At 43.3% G+C, this 21245-nt stretch overlaps 1 long non-coding RNA gene across 1 annotated transcript; it reads right to left on the bottom strand.

Annotated features, from left to right (window-relative positions):
• Positions 1–1164: 1164 nt before the first annotated feature.
• Positions 1165–2218, bottom strand: LOC138658338 (uncharacterized). The gene is made up of 3 exons (XR_011317459.1): positions 2151–2218; positions 1561–1656; positions 1165–1334 (listed from the first exon to the last, which is right to left on the bottom strand). It is a non-coding gene; the product is annotated as an uncharacterized lncRNA (long non-coding RNA).
• Between the last annotated feature and the right edge of the window lie 19027 nt (positions 2219–21245).

Below are 21245 nucleotides of genomic sequence, written 5' to 3'. Positions count from 1 at the left end.
ATACCGGCCATTCACAATACTGCCGGATTTTGACTCATTACCACAGTTATTCCTGTGACTGCCATGCATTCCTATGGCCTCAATACGCCTCCATGCGTATTCTGGGGAGACCAGGCAGCGCCCCCTACCTGTAACAGGGGTCACTGCATCACAATGCAAAAAAGCAAATGTGCGATGCACATCAAGAAAACTAAAAACACACATCTCAGAGCATTTGCATGACAAATATCTAACATTACTAATACTAACACTAATAGCAAAACCTCATCAGTAGCCGAACATTTTGTTTCCTACCATTTACCCAGTATTGCATCTTTCCAGGTGTGTGAGATAGAATGGGTTAACAGGTCATTGCATGGAGGAGATATCTCACTCGTGAGTCTTATTTGATCTACAACCTGGGCACAAAGGTCCTTTATGGTCTCAATAGACGCAACGAAATTACGTTTCATTATTAGTTTCTCAGCAATGGTATCAATTTTGTTTTTATATATACTGTATATATATATTTAACTTTATTTGCATGTTATTTTTTTTTGTCTTGCTTTGTTTAATATGTTTGCCTTTTTAAGATCTGACATTTATCATGTGATGTGACTTGACTAACTGACTGGTCTAGGGCTACTTGTATGGGCCTTGATAAAGATCGCTGCGGCTATTGAAATGCGTAGCTTTGTTTCTCTTGTCACTATAGTGCTGTCCAGGAGCATTTTGTATGTTTTAAAAGGACTTGAATATAGTTTTGAATTTTTTTATCAAGGAACTGGAGCCTCAAACTGTCTTTTTCAATATTGTTTACTTCTCGTCAGGACGGAGTTCCGTGCTCCTTTACTATCGCTGAGATGGCTATATTCCTTTTTTTAACAAAATGCATAGTTAAGTTTGATAAATGTGGAAAAAATTTCAATAAACCTAAAAGTTTTTATTTATTTATTTTTTATTTGAATTAATAATAGAATAGAAGGATGTGGGAGGGGTAAAACCAGGAACAGAATCAATAGACAAAATCATAGTCAGGGAGTCAGCCAAGGTCAGATACCAAGTGATCAGTAAAAGCCCGGTCAGGCGAGCAGTAGGATTACAGCCTGGTGACAGAGGTGATATCAAAACATGTCCGGGTCTAGATGTGAGAGTCAGAAGGCCACAGGTAGCTGGTGAAGGTCCTTCTATACAGGTCCAGCAGTGATGGTGGATCTGCTGGACTTCAGGGCGCTGGATGCTTAGGTTTCTTGTCCTTCAAATGGTTCTAGGGCAACAATAACAACAAGCAAATACTCGAGCAGCCCTGGATAATCCGCGCCGGCAGGATGATAAGATCCGGCGGAAGATGGATCCTATGAGAAGAGAAGTAAATATAAAGTAAGTGATGGGACTCCATATGACATGATACTACTATTTGTGGTCACTGTGGCTGGACCAGGAGGAATATTATCACACAGAGGTCAGGTATCATTGTCAGCCATCATACATGTGATAATCCCATCACTGACAGATGACATCTGCTCCACACGCTTGATTCTCACTGACATCACACAACATGGAGCTGATTCTCACACTTACCTCGTCTCTTTTTTCCCCTTTCTCCATTTTCTGATTTTTCTTCTTCTTTAATCAGATTTATTGGTGAATATTTTCTTTCCATCTGAGCTGGAAATTCTGATCAGAAAGTAAAAAAACAAACCTCAGTAACGACATATCCTAATGGGATCTGCTTTTTCTCTTGTATATAGTAGGATTGTTCTAGTTTTGTCTACTATAGTCCTAATAATCTGGTAATATATCATAATAGGGCAGAATAAGTCCTACATAATGTACATAATCCCATCTGATGGGCATTAGATGTGTCACTGATATCGAGCAGTAAGCGCCCCGTGTGCCGCCATGTTGTGCCTCACTGATGAGCGATATTCTATTATAGGAGACGATGTCTCCTCATGATGATGTAGGTTATTGGACGCTACAACATATCTCACAGAATTCATGTAAAAAAACTTTACAAAATGAGTGAAATAGAGATACAGTATGGGCCCATGGGAAACATAATTGGGATCAATGAAACATGGATAACATAGGAGACATAATACAGAAAAAACATGTGGAAATATTTGAAGTCAACATCCACATTGTTGGTGCTGTAGACATGGACATACCTGACAGTTGGGGCAAGGATGGCAAGATAATAATAGCATCGTCTCTATCAGATGCGGTTACAAATTCTTTCTGCCTGTATGGAAGAAGAAAAACACATAAATCACAAGGAAACTGTATAAAAGGGGTTGTCTCACTATAAGAACACCGACTATAGGGTCTGATAGGACATATGATTGTCATAGTGGGGAACGTCTTCTGACCGGCCTCAATCATGGGCTGTTATTACCAGCACTTTCTAAGCACAAGAGCACAATGACCGCTAATCAAGGGGCGGTGGATGTTGCATTTGATATGATGGTATTTATATTTCTGTCCTATATTTGGTGTTGTGCACATATATCAGCCTGAAGCTCCAGTAAAGAACCCCATAATCTACTCACATTTCTGAGGTATTTGTGCTGGATTTTGGTGCACACTCTGGAGGGGACTTGGGATCCTCCTCATCCTCGGAGTCCAGATGTTTTTTTATATCAGAGTGATCTACAGGACATAGGTAATGAAGTGTTATTAGAAGTTGTCCGTATAACACAGTCACCATTTATACATGAAACATGGAAAACATAAGAGACATATTTTTAAAAAACCATGTGGAAATATTTGAGCCTTGAAGTCAACATCCACATTGTTGGTGCTGTAGACATGGACATACCTGACAGTTGGGGCAAGGATGGCAAGATACTAAGAGCATCGCCTCTATCAGATGCGGTGACAAATTCTTTCTGCCTGTTTGGAAGAAGAAAAACACGTAAATCACAAGGAAGCTATATATATAAATATAAGAACACCGACTATAGGGTCTAATAGGACATATGACTGCCATAGTGGGGAACGTCTTTTGCTCAAAACTAACTTTTAACCCCTTCATGACCCAGCCTATTTTGACCTTAAAGACCTTGCCGTTTTTTGAAATTCTGACCAGTGTCCCTTTATGAGGTAATAACTCAGGAACGCTTCAATGGATCCTAGCGGTTCTGAGATTGTTTTTTCGTGACATATTGGGCTTCATGTTAGTGGTAAATTTAGATCAATAAATTCTGTGTTTAATTGTGATAAAAACGGAAATTTGGCGAAAATTTTGAAAATTTCGCAATTTTCACATTTTGAAATTTTATTCTGTTAAACCAGAGAGTTATGTGACACAAAATAGTTAACAAATAACATTTCCCACACGTCTACTTTACATCAGCACAATTTTGGAAACAAAATTTTTTTTTGCTAGGAAGTTATAAGGCTTAAAATTTGACCAGCGATTTCTCATTTTTACAACGAAATTTACAAAACCATTTTTTTTAGGGACCACCTCACATTTGAAGTCAGTTTGAGGGGTCTATATGGCTGAAAATACCCAAAAGTGACACCATTCTAAAAACTGCACCCCTCAAGGTGCACAAAACCACATTCAAGAAGTTTATTAACCCTTCAGGTGCTTCACAGCAGCAGAAGCAACATGGAAGGAAAAAATTAACATTTAACTTTTTAGTCACAAAAATGATTTTTCAGCAACAATTTTTTTATTTTCCCAATGGTAAAAGGAGAAACTGAACAACGAAAGTTGTTGTCCAATTTGTCCTGAGTACGCTGATACCTCATTTGTGGGGGTAAACCACTGTTTGGGCGCACGGCAGGGCTTGGAAGGGAAGGAGCGCCATTTGACTTTTTGAATGAAAAATTGGCTGCACTCTTTAGCGGACACCATGTCACGTTTGGAGAGCCCCCGTGTGCCTAAAAATTGGAGCTCCCCCACAATTGACCCCATTTTGGAAACTAGACGCCCCAAGGAACTTATCTAGATGCATAGTGAGCCCTTTAAACCCCCAGGTGCTTCACAAATTGATCTGTAAAAATGAAAAAGTACTTTTTTTTCACAAAAAAATTATTTTTGCCTCAATTTTTTCATTTTCAGATGGACAACAGGATAAAATGGATCCTAAAATTTGTTGGGCAATTTCTCCTGAGTGCACCTATACCTCACATGTGGGGGTAAACCACTGTTTGGGCACATGGTAAGGCTCGGAAGGGAAGGAGCGCCATTTGACTTTTTGAATGAAAAATTATCTCCATCGTTAGCGGACACCATGTCACGTTTGGAGAGCCCCCGTGTGCCTAAAAATTGGAGCTCCCCCACAAGTGACCCCATTTTGGAAACTAGACGCCCCAAGGAACTTATCTAGATGCATAGTGAGCCCTTTAAACCCCCAGGTGCTTCACAAATTGATCTGTAAAAATGAAAAAGTACTTTTTTTTCACAAAAAATTTCGTTTCGCCTCAATTTTTTTATTTTCACATGGGCAATAGGATAAAATGGATCCTAAAATTGTTGAGCAATTTCTCCCGAGTACGCCGATACCTCATATGTGGGGGTAAACCACTGTTTGGGCACACGGCAGGGCTCGGAAGGGAAGGCGCGCCTTTTGACTTTTTGAATGGAAAATTAGCTCCAATTGTTAGCGGACACCATGTCGCATTTGGAGAGCCCCTGTGTGCCTATGCATTGAAGCTCCCCCACAAGTGACCCCATTTTGGAAACTAGACCCCCCAAGGAACTTATCTAGATGCATACTGAGTACTTTAAACCCCCAGGTGCTTCACAGAAGTTTATAATGCAGAGCCATGAAAATAAAAAATAATTTTTCTTTTCTCAAAAATGATTTTTTAGCCTGGAATTTCCTATTTTGCCAATGGTAATAGGAGAAATTGGACCACAAATGTTGTTGTCCAGTTTGTCCTGAGTACGCAGATACCCCATATGTGGGGGTAAACCACTGTTTGGGCGCACGGCAGGGCTCAGAAGGGAAGGCACGCCATTTGGCTTTTTAAATGGAAAATTAGCTCCAATCATTAGCGGACACCATGTCGCGTTTGGAGAGCCCCTATGTGCCTAAACATTGGAGATCCCCCACAAATGACCCAATTTTGGATACTAGACCCCCAAAGGAACTAATCTAGATGTGTGGTGAGCACTTTGAACCCTCAAGTGCTTCACAGAAGTTTATAACGCAGAGCCATGAAAATAAAATAAAAAATTTCTTTTCTCAAAAATGATTTTTTAGCCCGCAATTTTTTATTTTTCCAAGGGTAACAGGAGAAATTTGACCCCTAAAGTTGTTGTCCAGTTTCTCCTGAGTACGCTGATACCCCATATGTGGGGGTAAACCACTGTTTAGGCACATGCTGGGGCTCGGAAGTGAAGTAGTGACGTTTTGAAATGCAGACTTTGATGGAATGCTCTGCGGGCGTCACGTTGCGTTTGCAGAGCCCCTGATGTGGCTAAACAGTAGAAACCCCCCACAAGTGACCCCATTTTGGAAACTAGACCCCGAAAGGAACTTATCTAGATGTGAGGTGAGCACTTTGAACCCCCAAGTGCTTCACAGAAGTTCATAACACAGAGCAGTGAAAATAATAAATACGTTTTATTTCCTCAAAAATAATTTTTTAGCCCAGAATTTTTTAATTTTCCCAAGGGTAACAGGAGAAATTTGACCCCAATATTTGTTGTCCAGTTTCTCCTGAGTACGGTGATACCCCACATGTGGGGGTAAACTACTATTTGGGCACTTGCCGGGGCTCGGAAGTGAAGTAGTGACGTTTTGAAATACAGACTTTGATGGAATGCTCTACGGGCGTCACGTTGCGTTTGCAGAGCCCCTGATGTGACTAAACAGTAGAAACCCCCCACAAGTCACCCCATTTCGGAAACTAGACCCCGAAATGAAATTATCTAGATATGTGGTGAGCACTTTCAACCCCCAAGTGCTTCACAGAAGTTTATAACGCAGAGCCGTGAAAATAATAAATACGTTTTCTCTCCTCAAAAATAATTTTTTAGCCCAGAATTTTTTATTTTCCCAAGGGTTACAGGAGAAATTGGACCACAAAAGTTGTTGTCCAGTTTCTCCTGAGTACGCCGATACCCCTTGTGTGGGGGTAAACCACTGTTTGGGCACACGTCGGGGCTCAGAAGGGAAGTAGTGACTTTTGACGGACGTCACGTTGCGTTTGCAGAGCCCCTGGTGTGCCTAAACAGTAGAAACCCCCACAAGTGACCCCATTTTGGAAACTAGACCCCCCAAGGAACTTATCTAGATATGTGTTGAGCACTTTGAACCCCCAAGTGCTTCACAGACGTTTACAACGCAGAGCCGTGAAAATAAAAAATCATTTTTCTTTCCTCAAAAATTATGTTTTAGCAAGCAATTTTTTATTTTCTCAAGGGTAACAGGAGAAATTGGACCCCAGTAATTGTTGCGCAGTTTGTCCTGAGTATGCTGGTACCCCATATGTGGGGGTAAACCACTGTTTGGGCACACGTCGGGGCTCGGAAGTGAGGGAGCACCATTTGACTTTTTGAATACAAGATTGGCTGGAATCAATGGTGGCGCCATGTTGCGTTTGGAGACCCCCTGATGTGCCTAAACAGTGGAAACCCCTCAATTCTAACTCCAACACACCCCTAAACCTTATCCCAACTGTAGCCGTAACCCTAATCACAACCCTAACCCCAACACACCCCTAACCACACCCCTAATTCCAACCCAACCCTAACCCTAAGGCTATGTGCCAACGTTGCGGATTCGTATGAGATTTTTCAGCACCATTTTTGAAAAATGCGCGGGTAAAAGGCACTGCGTTTTACCTGCGGATTTACCGCGGATTGCCAGTGTTTTTTGTGCGGATTTCACCTGTGGATTCCTATTGAGGAACAGGTGTAAAACGCTGCGGAATCCGCACAAAGAATTGACATGCTGCGGAAAATACAACACAGCGTTTCCGCGTGGTATTTTCCGCACCATGGGCACAGCGGATTTGGTTTTCCATATGTTTACATGGTACTGTAAACCTGATGGAACACTGCTGCGGATCCGCAGCGGCCAATCCGCTGTGAATCCTCAGCCAAATCCGCACCGTGTGCACATGGCCTAATTCTAAAGGTATGTGCACACGCTGCGGAAAACGCTGCGGATCCGCAGCAGTTTCCCATGAGTTTACAATTCAATGTAAACCTATGGGAAACAAAAATCGCTGTACACATGCTGCAGAAAAACAGCACGGAAACGCAGCGTTTTACATTCTGCAGCATGTCTCTTCTTTCTGCGGATTCCGCAGCGGTTTTACAACTGCTCCAATAGAAAATCGCAGTTGTAAAACTGCAGTGAAATGCGCAGAAAAACCGCGGTAAATCCACAGCGGTTTAGCACTGCGGATTTATCAAATCCTCTGCGGAAAAATCCGCAGAGGACCAGAATACGTGTGCACATCCCGAACCCTAACCCTACCCCTAACCCTAGCCCTAACCCTAACCCTACCCCTAACCCTACCCCTAACCCTACCCCTACCCCTAACCCTACCCCTAACCCTAGCCCTAACCCTACCCCTAACCCTACCTCTACCCCTAACCCTACCCCTAACCCTAACCCTACCCCTAGCCCTAACCCTACCCCTAACCCTAACCCTAACCCTACCCCTAACCCTACCCCTAACCCTAACCCTAGTTCTAACTCCAACCTTAGTGAAAAAAAAAAAATTCTTTATTTTTTTTATTGTCCCTACCTATGGGTGACAAAGGGGGGCGGGGGGTCATTTACTATTTTTTTATTTTGATCACTGAGATAGGTTATATCTCAGTGATCAAAATTCACTCTGGAACGAATCTGCCGGCCGGCAGATTCGGCGGGCGCACTGCACATGCGCCCGCCATTTTGGAAGATGGCGGCGCCCAGGAAAGAAGACGGACACCGGCAGGCTCGGTAAGTATAAGGGGGGGGAGATCAGGGCACGGGGGGGGTGTCGGAGCACGGGGGGGGGTGTCGGAGCACGGGGGGATGGCGTCGGAGCACGGGGTGGGGGGCGTCGCAGCACGGATGAGGATCGGTGTGCGTGCGGGTGGATTGGAGCACGGGGTGGGGGATCGCTGTGCAGGGGGGGTGATCGGAGCACGGGGGGGGATCGCTGTGCGGGGGGGGGGTGATCGGAGTGCGGGGGGGTTGACTGGAGCACGGGGGGAGCGGACAGGAGGACGGTGGAGCGGAGCACAGGACGGAGGGGAGCGCTGCACAGATCGGGGGGCTGAGGGGGCGATCGGTGGGGTGGGGTGGGGGCACATCAGTGTTTCCAGCCATGGCCAATGATATTGCAGCATCGGCCATGGCTGGATTGTAATATTTCACCAGTTTTTTAGGTGAAATATTACAAATCGCTCTGATTGGCAGTTTCACTTTCAACAGCCAATCAGAGCGATCGTAGCCACGGGGGGGTGAAGCCACCCCCCCTGGGCTAAACTACCACTCCCCCTGTCCCTGCAGGCCGGGCGAAATGGGAGTTAACCCTTTCACCCGATCTGCAGGGACGCGATCTTTCTGTGACACAGCATATGCGTCACAGGTCGGATTGGCACCGACTTTCATGACGCATACGCTGTGTCACAGGTCGGGAAGGGGTTAAAGAGTGGAGTGGAAAATAACTACCAAGAATGTCTGACATGTAATACTACATCTCTTCTACAGAGTGGGGGCAGCACTAAAGATGCATAGCCGGCCACGATCATGGGCTGTTATTACCAGCACTTTCTAAGGACAAGAGCACAATGACCACTAATCATGGGGCGGTGGATGTGGCATTTGATATGATGGTATTTCTATTTCTGTGCTATATTTGGTCTTGTGCACATATATCAGCCTGAAGCTCCAGTAAAGAACCCCATAATCTACTCACATTTCTGAGGTATTTGTGCTGGATTTTGGTGCACACTCTGGAGGGGACTTGGGATTCTCCTCATCCTCTGAGTCCAGATGTTTTTTTATATCAGAGTGATCTACAAGACATAGGTAATGAAGTGTTATTAGAGGTTGTCAGTATAACATAGTCAACATTTATACATGAAACATGGAAAACATAAGCGACCTATTACAGAAAAACCATGTGGAAATATTTGAGCCTTGAAGTCAACATCCACATTGTTGGTGCTGCAGACATGGACATACCTGATAGTGGGGACAAGGATGGCAAGATAATAATAGCATCGCCTCTATCAGATGCGGTAACAAATTCTTTCTGCCTGTTTGGAAGAAGAAAAACACGTAAATCACAAGGAAGCTGTATAAATGGTGTTGTCTCACTATAAGAACACTGATTATAAGGCCTAATAGGACATATCACTGCCATAGTGGGGAAGGTCTTTTGCTCCAAAATAACTTTTATAGAGCAGAGTGGAAACAACTAAAAATGCATGACCAGGCGCAATCATGGGCTGCTGTCAACAGCACTTTATAAATGCTAACCATGGGTCAGTGGATGTTGCATTTTGAGATTATGGTATTTCTGTTCTATATTTGGTGTTGTGCATATATATCAGACTGGAACCCCCAGTAATGACCCCATAATCTACTCACATTTCTGATATGTTTGCGCTGGATTTTGATGCACACTCTGGAGAGATGTTTGTGCTGGATTTTGGTGCACACTCTGGAGGTGACTTGGGATACTCGTCGTTCATCATCCCGTTTGTGGTGGTATAGAGCTACATGCAGAAGCAACAAGACATGAAATCATTTTATGTTTACTTTTATGGGTCTTTTTATATATATTTTGGATTTATTAATCACATACTTACTTTAGAAAGCCTTTCAGATGATGATGTAAAATTTTGGAAGTCAAACAACTCATTGTCCTCACTTGTGCACTTCTCATCCTCTGAGACCAGATGTTTTTTCATATTAGAATGGTCTGTAAGACATAGAAAATGAAGTGTTATTAGAGGTTGTCAGTATAACACAGTCACCATTTATCATTAATATTAATGGGAAGCGATTATCACATAATATGGAAGATGAGACAAACAGACACTTAGTCTACATGACGTCTTTTCTACTTACTGATAAATAAACTGGTGTCCACATCTGATGCAAGCTGAGGAACGTACAGCGGCTTTTGACTTAGTAGGTTATCGAAGTCTAAATCTCTAAGGAATGGATGATCCTTGATCTCAAATGCTCCTCCTGGATAAAGAAAAACAAAAGTGATGCAGAAATTATCAGAGACAGTGCCATACCAACAAATTAAGGGAAGCACTTAGTCGAGTAGGCTGGGACCATCTTAAGGTAACTGTAGATGCTGACAATAAATGGGGCATGTTTAAGGATATGCTACTAGAATCCTGTAGAAAACTTATACCCTCTGGAAAAAAAATGTGCAGAAATGGAAAGAAGCCATTATGGATAAATTAGACACTACAAAGTTTAATCAGACTAAAACAAAGGGCATTCAAAATCCTGAAGGCTGAGAATACAAAAATAACATTTCAGTAGTATAAAGAACTAAGTAAGAAATGTAAATAAGAAATCAAGCTGGCAACGTTATCCACAGAGAAACAAATTGCCAGTGACATAACAATAAATCCCCCAAAATGTTATAAATACATTAATGCCAAAAAAGTAAAAAAAGATGGTATAGGTCCCTTAAAAACAATAATAACAAGATAATAATTGAGGACAAAGAAGAGGCTGAGATATTAACCAGGCACTTTTCATCGGTGTTCACCAATGAACTAACTGTTCCAGGGATCATTTAACAAGGCAAAGGTCACCACCTGAAATAACTCAAGAAGAAGTATGCCGCGCCTGAGCAAATTAAACATTGACAATTTCCCTGGCCCAGATGGCATTCATCCACTTATACTGAGGGAATCGAGCTCAGTAAATGACAGACCGCTGTATCTTATATTCTTAGCCTCTCTTTTAACAGATGTGGTGCCACAGGATTGGAGGATGGGTGGTGTGGTACTGATATTTAAAAAAGGTAAGAAGGTGGAGCCAAGTAACTACTGTCCGGTAAGCTTGACATAAGTAGTGCGCAAAATTTTTGAGAGCATTATAAGCATGGATTCATTAACGATAGGTCATGTCTAACTAACATGTTGCGTCTCTATGAGGAGGTAAGTGCTTGTCTTGATGTTGGTAATGCAGCTGATGTGATTTATCTGGACTTTGCAAAGGCTTTTGATACTGTTCCACATAACAGCCTTATACTGAAGCTCCATACACAGGGACTGGGGGAAACTGTATGCAGAAGGGTAAGGGAATTGGCTAAATGACAGGAAACAAAGAGTTGTCATAAATGGTACATACTCTAAATGGTATATAGTCAGCAGTGGGGACCGCAGGGATCTGTACTGGGAGCAGTGGGGTACCACAGGGATCTGTGCTAAGAGCAGTGGGGTACCACAGGGACCTGTGCTGGGAGCAGTGGGTACTGCAGTGATCTGTGCTAGGAAAAATTATTTTTAACCTCTTTGTTAATTTAGTGACAAAATGAACAATTGGTGGAGAAAGGTTGAACTTGATGGATCTTGGTCTTTTTTCAACCTTTGTAACTGTGTAACTATTTTTGAACAGTTTATCTTAATCTGAACTAATGACGTAACTAAGCAGACAGGAGGAAATAGCCTGAAAATCTTAGTACGGAGAACTATAAATGGAGATGATAGAGAAATAATGATCCTCATGGACATGAGTGATATGTCCTCGGTATAATAAGGGAATATTAATATTATTGTGTCCGTTACCTGTCCCAAGTCTTTGCACAGGATTTGTTTTGAGCAGCTGAGTGATGAGGTTCTGAGCATCCAGGGGAGGAGTGTAACAATGATTCCATTTTATAGCTCCTGTTATATAGAAAATACAGAACAGAAAACATCTTTACTGGACTGTAAGATAAAGCAAAGGAAGTAACTAAAACAAAATAACCAGTCAAAGCATTGATCAGTTTATTCTACTTACCCCTGACCATATTTTTATAAAGCTCACTTCGGGAAACCCCAAGAAATGGTGGATATCCCATGAGAAATTCATATAATATGATGCCCATTGACCACCAGTCAACAGGTCTTCCATAGGCTCTCTGCCTGATGACCTCTGGGGCTTTGTAACACGGGGTGCCACAGTTCTGCAAACCAACAGAAAATAGAGATGAGAACTGATAAAACGATATTATGACAAGTTTTTGACCAAAACAGAATGACAGAAGATAAAATATCAGTGGAAATGAAGAATGTAGGGAAGAGAAAATATAGTTATGAGATTTGTACAGAACAAGCTAAGTTCCTGTAGGTAATGCTGACCTCAAAGTCCAGGAACTCTCTAGAGATGTCCTCTGCTGAGTGCTTGTAGGTGTTGGTGTTTGGTATCATTAGACCAACTTTTGAAAGTCCAAAGTCGGTAATTTTAATATGTCCTGCAGATGTTATCAGGAGGCTGTGAAAGAGAAGATGATTTTAGCTTCATAGACCGTGAGATAATAAATTATAACATTCCCTCTTTATTACTATGGGGGCACTTACTTATCCGGCTTCAGGTCTCTGTGCACCACACCGTAACTATGCAGGTATTCCACACCAAGAACTACTTCTGCAAAGTACATGCGGGCCAAGGGGACAGAGAGTGGTCCCCTGGTAGTTAGAAGGGTCCTACAGTCTCCACCTATAGAAGAAAGGAAATATGACCGGTGAGGGGTTTATATAGCAGATCACCATGACATATGATGAGAGGTGAGCGGAAACATTGGGGCAGGAGAAAATATATACAGATATGATGCACTGTATACTGCACAGATTAATTAGTCTGAAGTCATGGTGAAATGTCATCTATCTAACTAGTGACATAAAGTGATGTCAGGTAGCGTCTACAGCTGTAGATACTGACGTGCTCAGTGCGGACATATAGGGAAATCAAACAGATCAATGGCTTCCCGGGCATCTTGGTCATAGATAACCTATAGTAAATGCTCTGTGGGGATGTAACCGCCCTCGAGGACAAGTGTGGCACCCCAGGAATCCGGTTGCCACAGTTGCATTGCCTTCCTCAGCGGGGGTGATGCCATGCCTGGAAGCAAAGAGGGACTCAACTTAGTTTTGAAATCCAGTGATTTTTAATGCAGTCCTGTCACAGTAACATGAGGCGTTTTGGTCCTACATAGACCTTCGTCAGTCCAACTGCTGTGGTTGTAGGAATATGTACAGTTGAAGATATCTGTAAACTAGAAGGACAGATCTCTTTCAGAGTACAAGAATGGAATTCTGCGCGTGTCTCTCCTACACCAACGCGGTATCCTCTGCTAGTTGGAAATCACTGGATTTCAAAACTAAGTTCAGTGCCAAAGTTTATGTTACTACACCTTGGGCCTGGGAACCTACTTGTGCACCTCTACAGTTGTGCTACCATATATTCTATATATGGAAGCAAACAGGGGTCCCCTTACCAGCTGATGTCTGCATCCAACACCTTTCCTGACTTCAGACCAGAAGGGGGAGCTCTAAACCCGGGTTTCAGGGAAGCTTCCCTATAAGTTCTGGTCTGGAGGTGGGGTTAGTGAGTCTTAGTCAGTGGAAGGCAGCAGACAGAGAAGGAGGAAGAGGCAAGAAGTGAGGAGAACCTGAGGGATTGGAGCTGCGACTGAGCTCACCCCAGGACTGAGCGCCGAAGACTGGACACCGGAGTCCAGGGTGGTGTGGGAACTGCAGGCTCCGCAACCAAATCCGGAGGATAGGAGATTACAGGTCTCCTGGCCCCAGCTGACACCCAGAAGCACAGCAGCATACAAGAACCCAGAGTCGCCACGAGGGAGTGACACCTCGAACAGGCTCAAGCGGCCTGCCATGCGGGAAGTGTTTCACTTAGTGGACAGACTGTGAGAGGGACTTGAGGAGAACTAAAAGCACCAAGCACCCAGAGAATAGCGCAGCAGGAAGGCCTCCAATTCCACCTGGTTAGGTGGTCTCTGAAATACTTCCAGGCTGCCCTGATTTCCATCACCAGCTGTGACTTGTGCCCTGGACTGCACCTGCAACCTGGAATTGAAGGTAAAGAAAACTGCAACCCTTGTGTCCTCAAGTTATTCCTGGACCCTCAGTCCAGCACCCCAATGTCACAAGCACTTTACAAAATTGTACAGATAGCCCTGGGGCCCCGCTCCACTGTGTCGAGCAGAACCATCACAGCTGCATTACCATCGGCCCCAGCAGTCCCCTTAAGCAGCGTCGGCCATTTATAGCCAAACACCACAGGTGGCGTCACGTACAATCCCTTATGAACTTCCCCTTTCTTCTCTTTGTTGCGCGCCTAAGGCCACAGACCGGGTCACCGCTGCCGAGACCACCCCTTTAAGAGCCGTGCGACACGGTTATAAGTACTCCCCGGCCCTAGCGGGTGTTGTACAAGTCTAAATGATATGAAAGGTGTTAATATGTCATCAGACATAGGCTAAATATAATACAATGTACGTGTCCTACCTCCTACATACTCCATGACCATACACAGGTGAGATTTAGTTAGGAAGGAGCAGAGCATGGAGACCACAAAGGGACAATCTGCGAATGTTAGGATGTCTCTCTCGATAAAGGCTCTTTCCGCTTTTTTAGGAGTATCTAGGTTCCGCTTGGCCATTTTCTTCATTGCAAAGATCTCTTGAGAGTCTTTATGGCGCACTAAGTGGACGGACCTGGAAAGAAAGAGAATCCATGGTTTATAATGAATACTTATTAACAGTCTGTATATACAAGTCATTACATGATCTTCTGTACTAATGTTTGATACCAGCAGTCCGGCCATCACTAGAAATCCACATCTAGAAATACATGAAAGAGCTCTACATACAGTGGGTACGGAAAGTATTCAGACCCCTTTAAATTGTTCACTCTTTGTTTTATTACAGCCATTTGGTAAATTCAAGAAAGTTCATTTTTTTCTCATAAATGTACACTCTGCACCTGATCTTGACTGAAAAAAAAGTAGAAATTTTTGCAAATGTATTAAAAAAGAAAAACTGAAATATCAAATGGTCATAAGTATTCAGACCCTTTGCTCAGTATTGAGTAGAAGCACCTTTTGAGCTAGTACAGCCATGAGTCTTCTTGGGAATGAGGCAACAAGTTTTTCACATCTGGATTTGAGGATCCTCGGCCATTCTTCCTTGCAGATCCTCTCCAGTTCCGTCAGGTTGGATGGTGAACGTTTGTGGACAGCCATTTTCAGGTCTCTCTAGTTATTCTCCATTGGGTTTAGGTCAGGGCTCTGGCTGGGCCAGTCAAGAATGGTCACAGAGTTGTTCTGAAGCCACGCCTTTGTTATTTTAGCTGTGTGCTTAGGGTCATTGTCTTGTTGGAAGGTGAACCTTCGGACAAGTCTGAGGTCCAGAGCACTCTGGAAGATGTTTTCATCCAGGATATCTCTCTACTTGGCCACATTCATGATTCTTTCAATGACAACCAGTCGTCCTTTCCCTGCAGCTGAAAAACACCCCCATAGCACGATGCTGCCACCACCATGTTTCACTTTTGGGATTCTATTGGGCAGGTGATGAGCAGTGCCTGGTTTTCTCCACACATACCGCTTAGAATTATCACCAAAAAGGTCTATCTTCTTCTCATCAGACCAGAGAATCTTATTTCTCATAGTCTGGGAGTCATTCATGTGTTTTTTAGCTAACTCTATGCGGGCTTTCATATGTCTTGCCCTGAGAACAGGCTTCCGTTGGGCCACTCTGCCATAAAGGCCCGACTGGTGGAGGGCTGCAGTGATAGTTGACTTTGTAGAACATTCTCCCATCTCCCTACTGCATCTCTGGAGCTCAGCCATAGGGATCTTGGGATTCTTCTTTACCTCTCTCACCAAGGCTCTTCTCTCACGATTGCTCAGTTTGGCTGGATGGCCAGGTCTAGGAAGACTTCTGGTGATCCCAAACTTCTTCCATTTAAGGATTTTGGAGGCCACTGTGCTCTTAGGAACCTTGAGTACTGCAGAAATTCTTTTGTATCCTTGGCCAGATCTGTGCCTTGCCACAATTCTGTCTCTGAGCTCCTTGGCCAGTTCCTTTGACCTCATGATTCTCATTTGGTGTGACTTGCACTGTGAGCTGTGAGGTCTTATATAGACAGGTGTGCGCCTTTCCAAATCAAGTCCTATCAGTTTAATTGAACACAGCTGGACTCCAATGAAGGAGAAGAATCATCTCAAGGGAGGATCACAAGGAAATGGAGAGCATGTGACTTAAATATGAGTGTCTGAGCAAAGGGTCTGAATACTTATGACCATGTGATATTTCAGGTTTTCTTTTCGTACCCACTGTAGATCACCTATGGGAGGTCTGCGCAATGCCCCGTCTGCCAGACCCTCACACAGGTCACATTATAGATGAGAGAATCTACTGAAATTCTTCTTGGGCAGATTCGCTATAACCGACCAGTAGATACGATTCAGAAAAAATATAAATTGGTCTAAATTGAAAATGCTCAATTGTCATAAGAAGATGGTTTTTAGGCTTCCTCCACAGCCCAAGGCAGAATAAATGGAGGGGAGGGAGGAAGTTATAATATAATTAATCACATTACACCCACTTGTCCTCGGTCCTCCCCGTCCATCACTGCCGTCCTCCGTCCTCTGTGCCGGTCTTTGGTTGTTCTCTCTTCTGCTGCTGAGGCCAGTGATTGGACTCACATGGTCATGGTGGAGGGTGGGGGTGCAGATGTCATTGGCGTCAGTATCGTGTCACCCCTCACGTGACCGTGTGCAGCCAATCACTATTATCAGCTCCATAATGGGGTCCCGAATACTCCGAAGATCAGTGCGGAGGACGGGGAAGCTGTGGTGGAGCCGGCAGCATAAGAACAGATGAGGTCTAGGACCGGTGACTGTAATGTATTATATCTTCCCTTTCCTTACAGATTGATTTGTTACAGATCAGTTCGCTCAGATTATATAACGGAGCTGAATAGTGACACTGAGATGTGGACAGTGATGTGGACTCAGATCGTTTCCCTATGACAACACTGAATGGCAGAGCACAGAGGCGGAAGCATTGTCATAGGGAACCCTAAGAAATGGGGATTATGGGAACAGGAATCTCACCCAAAAGCTCCACAGCTGATCAGTTTAGATGTCTCATAGTCGCTCATTCGCGGCTCTCCTGCCGGGATCAATGATCTGATCAAGTCCTAGAAAAGAATAAGAAATAATACTAAGATATAGAAGCTGCAGGAAAACATCTCAGGATATTAAAACGTCTCCTCCTATATTATGTCCCAGCTGATTTACACTAATCCGATGTAGAGGACGATACAAGCCGGACGCTCCTCATGGATGTAATATAAGGGAGATCCTCTATACACCGGTCTTACTGTAATGTGCTGGATAATACGGGAGATCACGCAGGGGAGAACTATGTATTCTGAGAGCAGCATGATTTAGGAGCAGAGACCTTGATTCCAGCGATGTGTTACTTAATAGGCTGTGTGCTGTTGTTTCAATAAAATCAGTGTTTTATCAGCAGGAGATTATCACTTGAGGATTATTTGTCTCGTGCCATGTAGTCCTATTGCTCTGTAAATCCTCTACCAACACTGAATAGCTGCTTTCTGCCTATCCACAGTGTACACAGAAAGCTGCAAATCAGTGGGTGTGTGCGGGGTTATACAAGGCTCAGGATTCAGAGCTCTGCAGCATAGAAAACTGGGATTTTATCACATCTGCTGCATCCAGTAAAGTAAGTGATATATCGCTGGAATCAGGGTCTCTGTCCCTACTGCTGCTCTGAGATCAAATAGCATAAACCTGGTGACAGATTCCATTTAATATAAATGCTATTATCTAACACAATAGTATCACCTACACTTAGAACAGAGCCGTCCCATGAATAGGGGGGATAATACTGGACGGGTCACTCACACCCCATGATCTGGTGATACACAGACACCCCTATATCTGTATGATACTTACACCGGCGGATTCTTGGATCTCCGGGATTTCACAGTTTCCACTGTCGGGATTCGCCAGCGCTGATGGTTCTAAAATAGTGATAAAGTGATGAAGAAATAAAATGTATTAGACGATATCAATCCTACATACATAATACCGCAATATAACGGAGAAGTGACGAGACGTCTGTAAATGGGATTAATATATGGAGCAGAGAGTACAGTGCCTTGCGAAAAAACTTTTTAACCTTTTCCCACATATCATGCTTCAAACATAAAGGCACCAAATGTAAATTTTTGGTGAAGAATCAATAACAAGTGGAACACAATTGTGAAGTTGAATGAAATTTATTGGTTATTTTAAATTTTTGTGGAAATTCAAAAAACTGAAAAGTGGGGCGTGCAATATATTAACTTAATACTTTGTTGCACCACCTTTTGCTGCGATTACAGCTGCAAGTCGCTTGGGGTATGTCTCTATGAGTTTTGTACATCGAGAGACTGAAATTCTTGCCCATTCTTCCTTGGCAAACAGCTCGAGCTCAGTGAGGTTGGATGGAGATCGTTTGTGAACAGCAGTTTTCAGCTCTTTCCACAGATTCTCGATTGAATTGAGGTCTGGACTGTGACTTGGCCATTCTAACACCTGGATACATTAGTTTGTGAACCATTCCATTGTAGATTTTGTTGCTTTATGTTTGGGATCATTGTTTTGTTGGAAGACAAATCTCCATCCCAGTCTCAGGTCTTTTGCAGACTCCAACAGGTTTTCTTCAAGAATGGTCCTGTATTTGGCTCCATCCATCTTCCCATCAATTTTAACCATCTTCCCTGTCCCTGCTGAAGAAAAGCAGGCCCAAACCATGATGCTGCCACCACCATGTTTGACAGTGGGGATGGTGTGTTCAGGGTGATGAGCTGTGTTGCCTTTACCCCAAACATATAATTTGGCATTGTTGCCAAAAAGTGTGATTTTGGTTTCATCTGACCAGAGCACCTTCTTCCACATGTTTGGCGTGTCTCCCAGGTGGCTTGTTGCAAACTTTAAACAACACTTTTTATGGATATCTTTGAGAAATGGCTTTCTTCTTGCCACTCTTCCATAAAGGCCAGATTTGTGCAGTGTCTGACTGATTGTTGTCCTATGGACAGACTGTCCCACCTCAGCTGTAGATCTCTGCAGTTCATCCAGAGTGATCATGGGCCTCTTGGCTGCATCTCTGATCAGTCTTCTTCTTGTTTGAGATGAAAGTTTAGAGGGACGGTCGGGTCTTGGTAGATTTGCAGTGGTATGATGCTCCTTCCATTTCAATATGATCGCTGGTACAGTGCTCCTTGGGATGTTTAAAGTTTTGGAAATCATTTTGTATCCAAATCCGGCTTTAAACTTCTCCACAACAGTATCACGGACCTGCCTGTTGTGTTCCTTGGTCTTCATGATGCTCTCTGTGCTTCATACAGAACCCTGAGACTATCACAGAGCAGGTGCGCTTATACGGAGACTTGATTACACACAGATAGATTATATTTATCATCATTAGGCATTTAGGACAACATTGGATCATTCAGAGATCCACAATGAACTTCTGGAGTGAGTTTGCTGCACTGAAAGTAAAGGGGCCGAATATTATTGCACGCCCCACTTTTCAGAATTTCCACAAAAATTAAAAATAACCAATAAATTTCGTTCAACTTCACAATTGTGTTCCACTTGTTGTAGATTCTTCAACAAAAGTTTACATTTGGTATCTTTATGTTTGAAGCCTGATATGTGGGGAAAGGTTGAAAAGTTCCAGGGGGTCTAATACTTTTGCAAGGCACTGTAAATCTGCCATTATTCCCTAATCTGTGTAATCTCCGGATATTCCCTGTAGTGATCGGCTCACCTGTCATCAGATCGCTGCTCGGCTCCGGCTGACTCCTATTAGGGTCAGTGGTTTCTGGGGTCACATTCTCCCCACATTCGTCGTCGCCTTCTGGTGTCTCCTGATAGATATAATATACAGTTAGGGCCAGAAATATTTGGACAGTGACACAATTTTCGCGATTTGGGCTCTGCATGCCACCACATTGGATTTGAAATGAAACCTCTACAACAGAATTCAAGTGCAGATTGTAACGTTTAATTTGAAGGGTTGAACAAAAATATCTGATAGAAAATGTAGGAATTGTACACATTTCTTTACAAACACTCCACATTTTAGGAGGTCAAAAGTAATTGGACAAATAAACATAACCCAAACAAAATATTTTTATTTTCAATATTTTGTTGCAAATCCTTTGGAGGCAATCACTGCCTTAAGTCTGGAACCCATGGACATCACCAAACGCTGGGTTTCCTCCTTCTTAATGCTTTGCCAGGCCTTTACAGCCGCAGCCTTCAGGTCTTGCTTGTTTGTGGGTCTTTCCGTCTTAAGTCTGGATTTGAGCAAGTGAAATGCATGCGCAATTGGGTTTAGATCTGGAGATTGACTTGGCCATTGCAGAATGTTCCACTTTTTGGCAGTCATGAACTCCTGGGTAGCTTTGGCTGTATGCTTGGGGTCATTGTCCATCTGTACTATGAAGCGCCGTCCAATCAACTTTGCAGCATTTGGCTGAATCTGGGCTGAAAGTATATCCCGGTACACTTCAGAATTCATCCGGCTACTCTTGTCTGCTCTTATGTCATCAATAAACACAAGTGACCCAGTGCCATTGAAAGCCATGCATGCCCATGCCATCACGTTGCCTCCACCATGTTTTACAGAGGATGTGGTGTGCCTTGGATCATGTGCCGTTCCCTTTCTTCTCCAAACTTTTTTCTTCCCATCATTCTGGTACAGGTTGATCTTTGTCTCATCTGTCCATAGAATACTTTTCCAGAACTGAGCTGGCTTCTTGAGGTGTTTTTCTGCAAATTTAACTCTGGCCTGTCTATTTTTGGTATTGATGAATGGTTTGCATCTAGATGTGAACCCTTTGTATTTACTGTCATGGAGTCTTCTCTTTACTGTTGACTTAGAGACAGATACACCTACTTCACTGAGAGTGTTCTGGACTTCAGTTGATGTTGTGAACAGGTTCTTCTTCACCAAATTAAGTATGCGGCGATCATCCACCACTGTTGTCATCCGTGGACGCCCAGGCCTTTTTGAGTTCCCAAGCTCACCAGTCAATTCCTTTTTTCTCAGAATGTACCCAACTGTTGATTTTGCTACTCCAAGCATGTCTGCTATCTCTCTGATGGATTTTTTCTTTTTTTTTCAGCCTCAGGATGTTCTGCTTCACCTCAATTGAGAGTTCCTTTGACCGCATATTGTCTGCTCACAGCAACAGCTTCCAAATGCAAAACCACACACCTGGAATCCACCCC

Source organism: Ranitomeya imitator, chromosome 1 (assembly GCF_032444005.1).
Source record: "Ranitomeya imitator isolate aRanImi1 chromosome 1, aRanImi1.pri, whole genome shotgun sequence".
In the NCBI taxonomy this organism is placed as follows: Eukaryota; Metazoa; Chordata; class Amphibia; order Anura; family Dendrobatidae; genus Ranitomeya; species Ranitomeya imitator.
The sequence above is the reverse complement of the archived record's forward strand: the minus strand, read 5'-3'. Positions and strand labels throughout refer to the sequence as shown.